The following is an 11,997-nucleotide window of genomic DNA, read 5'->3' as shown; positions in this document are numbered from 1 at the left end:
TCTTATGCAATTTTTAGTTTCAGTTTATTTTTTTTCTTGGTGGTTTTGTTAAGATTTTGAAAAATTTAGTAAAATTTAATGACAGCAATAAATTGAGAACGTAATGGACCACCGGATAGGAGTAAGAAATGGTCCGTTGGCGTCGCACGGATGTAATTAAAAATGCAAAAGAAATTAACTCTTTTTAATGAGTTTTTTTTTGTATCCTGCGTGCTATTTTGTTCAGTCAATTGTTGCACATTTTTTTCAACATTTTTCTTCAACACAGTTTTTTTTTTTTTGCTTTAATCACTTTTTTTGTATTAATTTTTTTTGCTCCGTTGACCAAGATTTTTTCTTGTTGTAATTTTACGTACGAAATTTCAATGAAAGCGACAATGTAATGGAATTTTGATTTTTCTTTCAAGTTCATTTTGCGTGTTTAATTATTTCAGTTTCACTTTTTATGCATTTCTTTAACTGAACATACAACAAAAAAACAAAAACAAAAAAACAACACAAAAAAAAATATAACTGCATCATGCACTTTTTTTTTTGTCTTGTCCGAACACCTACAAAAGTTGCTTAACCAGCGAGAAGAGTTGCAAACATGTGTCTGGTTTGCAAATATGTCAACAAAATATACAAGAAATTATAATTGTTTCAATCTTTTACAACACATACACACGCACAATGCAAAACTATCCAACTAAATTGTGTAAATTTTTGTTTATTTCAAAAAGCAAAAAAAAAAACACTAAAATTGTACTGTTATTTGCACAAACCACAACTCGCCGCGTAAGACACACACACGTCCACCTGATTTGCCGCTTTAAATTGCACTGAAAGCTTTCATTAGCTCATGCTGTTAAGCCGAGCTGAACAAGAATTAATTGAAGCCACAATTAATTGTGGCAACATGCTGCTGAGCTGGTGTGAGTAGCAGCATGTTGCAGAACTTGAACTAGCAACAATGTGTTGTCAAGTTAGCTTTAGCAACAAAAATAATAAATGCTAAATTGTTGCTAATTGTTTTTTAATTAAGGAGATCACTTTTTATAAAAGATTATGAATGGAAGAAAATATTTGCTTATGTATTTGAATTATTTGAAAAAAAATTAAAAAAAAGTTAAGGTAAAATGTACATATGCATATATTCATTATATATTGATGATAATTTATGCATTTGAAATATTAAATCAATTAAAGTGCCTTGAATAAAATTACGTACACTATTCTTATGGTTAGGAGGTTCTCGACGGCTGACATTCTGGCTTTCATTCCGATGGCATTCAAACATGATCGCAGTGCTGTGCTCCGTTGGGAGCTGGTACCCTGTTTATTGTTATTCCTATTCGTATTCTTATGGTTTGTTTTAATTTAAAATATGTAATAGCAATATTGTACTTTATTTATATATTTTGTTTATGTCAAAATAACTATATCCAATATATATATTTAATCCTTTTATTCCTCAGTGGAACATAGGGTAGTAACAAATAGTTTCCATTGAACTCTATTTAATGCAAAACGTTTTGTTTCACTTCAGCCCTTTCGAGAGTTTCTTAATTCGGTTTCAGTTTGTCTCTTTCAAGTATTACGAGGTCTTCTACTGCCTTTAGGGTTGAAATCTAAGACCTTTCTTACAATATCATCAGCGGGTTTTCTTAGAGTTCGTTCAAGCCATCTGTATTTGCACGTCATTATTTCTTCAGTTATAAAAGGCTATAAACCGGAGCTCATTATTAGTTATTGTTGCTAGTCAGAATACATGAAGGATGTGTCGTAGACAGCGAATGGCAAAGGTACAGGCGTATCTTAGTGCTTTGTGAAATTTTGAATAAACGTCAGATTTTACTTAGGGTTGCTTCACTTTCGATAGCCTGTGTTGAATGTCTTGTCGACTGCCACCATTGTTCGAGAAGTAGCTCTTTAGAAATCTTCAATGCAGACGCCATCTAGTTGGAAATTCGTTGAGCAGTTTGAATTCAAACGCATAGATTGGTTTGCTGTTATTGATTGAGAGACCAGTTGCCAGTGCATGCTTTTCGATATTGTTCAGCGATATTTGCATTTGGGTAAAATTATGTGTTAGCAAACAGATGTCATTCGCGTAGTCAAGGTCAGTAAGTTTGTTTTGAAGGCTAAATGATATGCGGTGATCTGCGGTCAAAGCTTCCGACATAACCACATCTAAGACTCTATTGAATAATAAAGGTAAAACGATGCAGCCTTGTCGAACGCCAGACTTAATTTGAATCAAAGTCCACTGAGACACCCTTCGTGAAGTACTGAGCAATGCGTGTCAAAGTACCAGCCTTTCACTAAATGTATCAACTTCCCCGGTATGCCTTTAGACTCTAGTGCAAACTAAAAGGCGATATGGAGCAGGATATTGAATGCACGTTTAGAGTCGATAAATATCAATTATAAAAGTTATGTTACAAGATACCTATATACTATAATATGCTTACAATTAATAAGTAATAATTTAAATAGTTATTATAAGCAAATATTTTTTTCTATTCATGCATGTTTATAAAAAGTGATCTGTTTAAAACAGAAAAAATTTGCAACAATTTCCTTTGTCTAATCAAGTCGCCATATAAACATCAATTCCAAATGCATGATCTGTTCTTAGTTGCTTTTGCAGAATTGGATTAATTTCTGTTAAAATCATAATAACAAAATATATGGCATCAAGAAAATATGGATTGTGATGATTGACTAAAACAAATTGCTGTTGCGAACTTCTTGATGGTCCACTTGGGCAAAAGCTCTTAAATGTTGAAGAGCAAGCTACGACATCTTATAGCATTTATTATTTTTGCTTGCAGTAACAATTATTTATACCAACATGCTGCTGAGCTAGTATTAACAGCAGCATGTTGCAGCGTAATTCAGCAACAATATGTTGATAAGCAAAAATAATATATGTATTTATTTTTTTTGTGATAAGTAAGCATTAGCAATAATATGTTGTTGAATTTGTAGTAGTAACAATATGTTGATGAGTTCGTACTACCAATAATGTGTTCCTGAGCTTATACTAGCAGCAACAGTATGTTGCGAAGTTGATGTTAGCAACTTGATAACAAACAAATGTTGCACGTGGCTTAATAAAAATTGTTGATCACGTATTCAATGAGACTACGATTGTCATCAATATTTTAGTTTCATATATTAAACGTTGCCTAATAAAATTAATAACACTTTTAATTAAAAATTTTTATTCTCTATTAAAGATATTTAACAAAAATAATAAATAAAATAAAAAATAATATTAAATAAACAATAATATTAAATAAAAAATAATAAACAAAAACAATAAAAAATATTAAAAGTTGTTTTTAATATAAAGGTATTAAAAAAAAAATTTTAAAGAAAAGTATTAACAACAAATTTATAATATAATCAAGAAAAACGTTACAAATTTTTTAAATATTGTTGTTTTTGAATGATTCAAATTTAAAAAAATAAATTGAGATACGTATCCTTAATATTACATTAAGTTAGATAAAATAATGAAATTTCCAAAATATAAGGAAATAAAAAGTAATAATTTTGTAATTAGTGAGTTAGCAAGTTTAACTGAATTATAAAAATGATTCATATAAATATATATAAGTTGCATCTTGATAGTTATATAAATCAAAATAAAAATTTAGAAATTGCGACTCGTAGAGTAACATTAGCATGACTTACCTAAATTATGTTCCTAGATTAGGTTGTATATATAAGAAAGAACAAATAATGCAACAAATAATGCCTCTATAAACAGAAATGTATTAAAATTCAGGAATTAAAAATAAAAATATAATTAATTAATTAAAACTTCAGAAAAAAATGTGCGAACAATAAGAAGCAATTGCGGCTTTTGGTCAGTTAAAGTGCGCTGACTCTGAGCTTCAAATTTGGCAGGGCACTAATTCGATTCCTAGTACTTGCAGTTTCAAAAAATTATTAACCAATAATTAAATACAAGAATTATTTCTAAGATCACTGATGATGGGTATTTGCCAAATATTTAATTAATTAAAATAATATAAAATGAATTTTTGTTGTTGTAGTTTACTGCTGTTCGAAAAACCTCTTTAAAAAATAATTTTTTAATTAGTAATTTAGACTAAATGAAGTTATAATTTCAAAAAAGAAAATTGTATCTTGATAGTTATGCAAATCATAAATAATCCATTATTGTTGCTTTCTATTTCTATAGTAGCTTTGCATTCAACTTTAGCGTAGTTGAGTAGGAGCAAAGTGATGAATTGTCCTTGTCCTTGAAAAGAAGTATCTTGAAATCAGATATCATAGACTCAGAGGTATGAAGAAACATATGAAGGCAAAAGTTCTTAATATCACTAATAAAATACACTTTTTAGTGATCGTTTTTCAATATGTCTAAAAATATGCAACAACAACATAGGTACAGTGCTATTACGAAGCTTTTAAGATGATTTTGGGTGTTCGTTTATAAAAAAATACAGTACAAACTTATTTAAGTCATTTTATTTTTTCTTTTTTTGTGTTAAGTGGAAAGCTTAAACAGCCACATAAGCGATGCATTCATTTACTAAAATCTGAAAAAACTGTAACATATCTGTTTATCCTTATTTAAATCGAGTTCCATCTCCCGCTATGATCTGAACAGCAAGCAATATATTTGACTACTTACCACTTATTATTTCTTAAGTGAAAACAAGCTTCCGTAAAGAATCTACTTAATTCGTCGTTATATTAGCATCTCTAAATTCTATTTTCATTTACTGGAATAAACGTATTTCTATCGAGGTCACTTAGTTTTCAAAATCTCTATTTCATGTTGCGATCAGGGCGATAAGTCTTTAGTAAAGTTTAACTTTTATTTATCTGTCCAGACACTTTCGTCTATGATCCAGACACTTTTGGCTTTCCAGTCCACATTAACAAGGATCAAGTGCGAAGTGTATTATAAGATCGCATTTTTCCATTTTCTTTTGTAGAAACCGGAGTACATCAATATCCTAATATGAATAAATGTATTAATACAAGTACATAAAGTATTGAGAATAACTCGTTTTGATCAGAAGTTGATGCTAAACAGATGATTGTTCTCAAACACAATTCAAACTAACATATATATGTAAAGAAACCAAAATAAATTGGTTACATACTTCTTGGTATTTCCGTATTTTACTTTGTATTCTCAGTTGAAAGTACCTACATGCGGCTTAGTGGAAATGTTGGCTTAAAAAAAGGACTTAAAAAAAGGATTTTAAGGAAAATATCCACCAAAAATTTCAGGAAAAAAGGATATCCTGGATATGCACTGATTTTCCATGATGATGCGAAGGAATTTGAAGTGCGTTGTTGTATTATCAGCATACCGTGAACTTAGTTTTGCTCAATATTTGTACTGTACTTTAGTCGACACATTGCAAGAAAAGTAGCATACTTTTAGGCATTTTTGGACTTTAATGAATTAATAAAATTAGAGCTGTTTTCGATTGGTAAATCTGGGGTAACTGTTTTAATCAAGAATCAGTTTTAGTCAAATTTTTATTTCCAGTTGGTAAATCTTTAGCGAAATATATATAACTTGAGATTTATTTTTAACACTATATATATTTTGCCAGAGTTTATTTTCCTAAAATTAACAGCTATTTTATATGACCTGACAATATGTATGTTTATATTTATGCAAACTGTGAATGTTTACTCTTTCTCTGACAGCATTCGATGAATTAGAAAATTCAACAGATCGGAAGTAAATCGGGACTGAAATCAAATTTATCAATCGAAAACACTATAAGTTCACTTCTATGTACTTCTATTTATTTGAAAAAAGTTTAAAAATTTCTCCATTCCGATATTGAAGCAGTAAAATGGTCGAAAATGTTGCTTTTGATGTTCTATGTATATTTGAAAGCACTCCAACCAAAAGTATCAGCAGCATCAATCGAATTTTTTTATAGACAAGCCTTGCTATAATTGGTGTTAAAGATTTTGTGATTTAAGTCTAAAGTTTTCTAGGCATAGTTAAATTTGCCAATTCAAATACTAAGCCTGTTATGTGTCACCTCTTATGTGATTTCATTCGAAAATCTTTGATAAACTTATAGCTGAGATTCTTATAGGAACTCATTCTGTGGTGGATTTAGTGGGTTCAAGTTTTACAATGTGACTTTAGTTCCTTTCGAGCTACCCTAAAAAATACAATTCACCTTTATATTAGGAAAAAACGAAAATAATTCCAGAACGAATCAATACAATAAATGAATGGTTATTATATGCTTATATCGGGAATATAAGAACACACCTACCAGCTTCATTTAACGACTTCAAAGTATACTTCAATTATCTAATCTCCTTCTTTCATTGAGCGTTGCCATCTGTTACATATTTTAAATTTCTTGTGATGGTAGGTTATTTTAGTGATTGTAAAATTTTATATTTTGTTTTTTTTTTAAGCTTGAAATAAATATTTATTTCTTTATTTCTTGTTAAGAGTTTGTACAAATCTTCATACGTAACTAAGTAGTATTAAAACCTAAAACTATAAATTGCTACTAAATAAACATAAACCAGAAGTTTATTCAGAAAGTGCTCTGTTTTAGTGCTTTCCTCACTTTATACAAGAGTATCCCTCCGTTCTAATTACGGAGGATATTAAATGTATATTTACTTTTATGAACCATTCAAACCTTTTATTAAAAACACGAAAAGTTCGAGGGTAGACGTGCTCTCGAATTTATTTGCCTGTCTTAATGGTCTCCGACTAAATTCTTGACCAGAAAAAAAAATTAAGCAATAAAATTAAGGAAATCCGCCACAGTTTAACTTTATGCCTGCGAGGAGGAAACTGAATAACCGAAAACAATCGTCAGAATTAAAAGGAAAAACGGAAAAGAAAGCAGAAATGGCATTAGAAAGTAAGGAAAACAAAGCCCGAACAGACAAAACCAAAGACGGAAGAAATCATTAAATTCAGTTAAGCGCTTGACTTTACGGGCGATTCTAACGCGAAGTAAATTTAATTATTTTTTTTTTTTGCTTTTCAATTTCAATTTGAACTTCTGCGTTTAATGCTGCACTTGACAAGGGTCGCCAATTTAAAATGTCCTTTGGAGGAGCGAAATTATAAAACGCCACAGTGGCGGAGTGCATGACAATAAAAATCTCTGCAACCGCAGGAACCACAGAGTCTCGGTCCAGCCCGAGCGAGGCAGGAGCAAAAGTGCGACTTAAAAGCCACATAGCACGACGTGAGTAATTGGCTTTAATACAGTAATTAGTGATTAAGGCCTTAAGTAATTAGTCTCTACTATATATTCAACACAGCTTAGTGTGATGTATAAGTAGATAAAGAATTGATTTTAATTAAATTAACTGAGAAATGAGTATATTTTTTTTTTGAGATACGCCACTGCTGTGCACATTAATGACTCTTCATTTTCGTTAAGCAAAGTTAATTTCGTGCTGCCTGCCATTTTTCAAAAGCATTTAAATATCCTTTTAAAGGACATAAACTCTAATTCAGGACATTAAGTTTATGGCTGCTTTGCAGAGAAGATTCACAGATTCACAGATTCGCAGATACGCAGATTACTTCATTCATTTAACTTAGCCGGTCAACTTAGCTGAAGTCAACTCTCAGTTGGATTGCAAGTCACCGCAGTGAACTTTAATTAAAAATATAACTTGCTTTTCTTTTTACTTAATATTTTCTATTAAATAATTTGTATTTTCTGCAGAAAAATTATATAAAAAATTCTCTTTATTTAAAGCGAAATGTCAATATATCCTGCGACCTTGGCGGCAAAGAAAAAATTAGTTTCTTTATCTTATTACAGTACATAAATGCGCTGCCCTTTTAATACATAAATCGCCTTAGTGTGTCATGAAGTCCTTTCTTCTGCTCCGCAGGTCCTTGCTTCCTTCCTTCCTTTTGTTTAATTATAAGTTGTAAGTCGCGTCGATTATGTCATCACTTAATAAAATGGCTTCCTTTTCTGTTGTGCATTTGGCACACTAAGTACTAAGGCCTTCAGAGAGTGAATAATGGGTAATATAACTGATACTTTAGGCATTTTTTAAGGAATTTATGGATTATAATGGGATATCGCATATGAGTAATGATCAAAATATAACGGAAATTTTGAGTTTGTTTATGGTGTCCGGTACTTTTTGTGTATTGGTTGCACTGCCAGTAATACAAGTAGTGTTGAAATCAGTTGAAATTTGTCAAAGAAGTCATAGATTAATCTGGGAAATAAAACCACATATGGGTTGTGATGAAAAAGTAACCAGATTTTAAAAATTTGTTCAGTATATTTTGTCCAGAGTTTTTCTTATGTATTGGTTGCACCGCAACCGGAAGTAATATAACCGATGCTGTCGAAATTTGTCAAAAACGTCATAGATTTGCATGGGAAGTTGTATATTATACGGATTATACGGATGATTAAAAAAAAACAAGAATTCTAAATTTGTTTATCGAGTCATATATTTTTTGGTGTATTGGTTGCACATTATTGAGCTGATATTTGTCAAAAATCTTATAGATACCATAATTATAAGAAATTATATGTCATACGAGTTGTGATAAAAGGGTAACGAGAATTTTGAGTTTGTTTCTCGAGCCGAGTTTTTTTGTATTGGTTGCACTCCCGGTACCATAATTGGTTAGTGGAGATTCTTTTAATGTATTGATTGCGCTGTCAATATAATTAGTGTGAGCTAAGCGGCAACTGCACTACTTAATTTGTGTGTTGTCGTGCAAATAAGCAAGACATATGTGCTACATTAGTGTATTTGGGTTTTTTGAATGCAGGATAAGTAGGTTTCTTTTAAATTTTAATTTAAAAGAAAATTAAGTACAGAAAGAATACAAAATGTTAAAGCAAAAGCTTTTGCTATGATAAAAACACATTAGCTTAAAAGTGCATAGGCTAAGTTATAAAAATATATTTCTGTGGTTAACAGTGAGTAAACGTGGCTAACATTTAGAAAAAAACTTCCTCAGAAACATACATCCATGTTGATGCGTGTAGAGTGTCAGTAATCTTTCGCAAATTCAATTAAGGTTGCTGATACACATTTTTATACTTTTTGAATGTTTTCCAATGTAACCGCCTCATATTGGCGAATAGAACGTTGCATGTTGTCAGTGTCTATGTTGTCACGTTTAAAGTTTGGAAACCAACTTTCTCACAAATTATAAAAAGATTTTTAGATAAAATTAATTATATTTGTTACTATTTGATCATTGATATACTACACCATAACTTGGATCAGTCTCAGCTTCCATCTTCCACAAAGAAGTTTCAAATCCAATGATGATAGTACGCGCCATCAAAGATATGGCATTGTCATGATGGAAGACAATTCTTTTGATATTAGCCAATTCTAGTCGTTTTCTTTGAATGAAAGTTCGAGTTGTGAGCAGTAGAGGACCGAATTACTAGACTAGAGCAGCTTATAATAAATCATTTCCGAGTACTATCGCATGAATGTACATGAACTTCACTACAGTCTTCATACTGTATCTCAAAAGACATAATTCACAATTCACTTGTGAGAGCGCTATACTAAACTTCATGACATTAATCCGGAAATTTAAAACACTACAATATTTTCAATGTGTAAAAAAATGTCTGCTTAATTATAATAATCCTTGATACTAAAATACTGCGCTGGAAAAAACTTGTGAGAGAACATCTTATTAATTACAATGGCATTCTAGCAGTCTTTTAAAACTCGTGGGAGAACTCGTAGTCGTTAGTGTTCTCGTGGCAGAGCACTTCCTTCATTAAAAAGAGCGCTAGGTGTCTAAAAGGCTACGCTGTACTAATTTCTGAAAAATAACCTTCAGAATAGATCACTGTTACTAACTCGTTAGAAAATATATGCTTCAGTACAATAGTCCCTGTAGTCTAAAGGCTTGTACTACTGTTATTTTGTGAGAGATATCCTCTTTTCTTACAGTGATGTAGGAGTGAGAAAGACTACACCATGGTAATTTGTGAGTTCACTTTATTTGAGTTCACTAGAGTCTGAAGGATTGCGCTGTTGGTGACTCTTGAGAGAACATCTACTTCATATGAGTCATTTGGGCTAATGATAGATTGCGATGGTGATACTTTGTGGGAAAACATATACTACTTTATATTATACGAATCTTGGAGTCAATAAGAATAACATTTCGGTTCTGTTGACAATTTTACGACATCGTTAATAGTTCTACCTCAGGTAATAAAAAAAATTTTCTTATAATTTAATGATACTACATATGATATGAGATAGTTTATTATACTAAATTTATGCAATTTTTATTAAAGAAAACTGTTATTTAACGTCAATATGATTATTCACATAAAGGATTTTTCACATCACTTTTTATTAGAAAATTTTATTGTTTAGTATAATTTCGAGTTGTGTGACCCTATAAAATCCAAAATTCTTCTGCTCATACTAATTCATACACTAGTGCACTAAGCATGAATCATGACGTCAGTCAAAAAAATTACTATTCAAAAAAATAATTACAATTTTTTTGTTGTGCTATTTGGGCAATTTTTTCTTCTCAAGAATTTATAAAATGAATGAATGAATGAATGAGTGTGTGTGTGTGTGTTGGTGTTTGTGTGTGTGTGTATGTGTGTTTAGGATTTGTACTTAATGCAAGTGATGTAATCTTTTGTAGGGGAATTGTGCCAACGCTCAAGCAAAAGAGCAAACGCATTTGCGCTGTGCTTTTCACGTTTCTCTTAAATTGTAGGTATGCGAATAAATCAATGACGTCACAAGTCTTAGGCAATACAACACGTTGTTGTTATTATGAGATTTCATTTATTTTATTATTTTGTGTTCTTGTGCTTGTGTTGGTAAATTCATTTTCCGCAATTTATTGTGGCAGCAACAAGTTTCAAAGAAAATTTCATTGTAAGCGAGGAGAGCAGTGGGTGGGAGACGCTGAATGAAAACAAATCGTATATCATCGTTCAGTGTTGTTTTTGTTTTTTAATGGGAGTTTACTTGGCTGTTGTTTTGAACTTCAAATGTGAAATGAAATATTCGTTGCCGCAGACTTTAAATCCAAAAAAAAAGAAAAAAAATAAAATATTTATGTGGAAAATTTTTTTATGCTAAATATTAAAAAAAAATTAAGGACCTTAATTTTTTTTTTGTGTTTTTTAATAAATTCTTTATTGCATTCATATATCTGAGTGACAACCCGTCTCACAAAAAGACTTAGTCTACTTAGGTTTTTAAAGTCGGCCCATTCTGAGAGCAGAGTAATAACTACAAGTCATATGTTTTAATGTATTAAGGTCAGGGTACCCTCACTTCAGACCAGGGAATTACTTAGTCCCTTTACTTACTTATTTATTCAGTTGGCCATTACAGACGTGAGTTGTTCTCGGTCGCGTCCAGAAGCCTCCGCCAGCTAACCTGATCAGTTGCTTACTGTCACCAATTAGTAGTACCGACCGCCCCCATGGTCCCCTGGTCCTTCCAACGAAGTTGCGGACATCCTCTACTGCATTTTCCATCTGTGGGTACCGAATAAAATACCTTTCTAGCTGGGATACTTTTTTCCATTCTCACGACATGATCAAGCCAGCGAAGCCGCTGAACTTTTATGCGCTTAACTATGTCAATGTCGCGGTATATATCATTTTTGTTAGTTACGCTGGTTCCCAAATAAACAAAATCTTTCACAACTTCAAACATATAATTGTCAACAGTGATATGGGTCCCAAGACGGTTTGGAGATTTGTGTGTTGACAGAAAATACTTTGTCGCTTTAATAAGACAATACAATGGCTTTGATATGTATACCGATGATAGCGGATTTGAAGATAGTAGATATCAAACGCAGCTCCTGAAGGATTATGGACAATTGATAGAGAAGATGAATAACACTTTTCCCTTCAATCTATAAAGTAAAATACTGCGACCCACAAGTCATTTGAGTGAGAGTACTATATAATTTTCATTAAATAGATGTTGAATGAAGTGCGAATATTAGAAACT

Source organism: Teleopsis dalmanni, chromosome 2 (genome assembly GCF_002237135.1).
Source record: "Teleopsis dalmanni isolate 2A chromosome 2, ASM223713v2, whole genome shotgun sequence".
Taxonomy (NCBI): domain Eukaryota; kingdom Metazoa; phylum Arthropoda; class Insecta; order Diptera; family Diopsidae; genus Teleopsis; species Teleopsis dalmanni.
Note: the sequence above shows the minus strand (reverse complement) of the source record.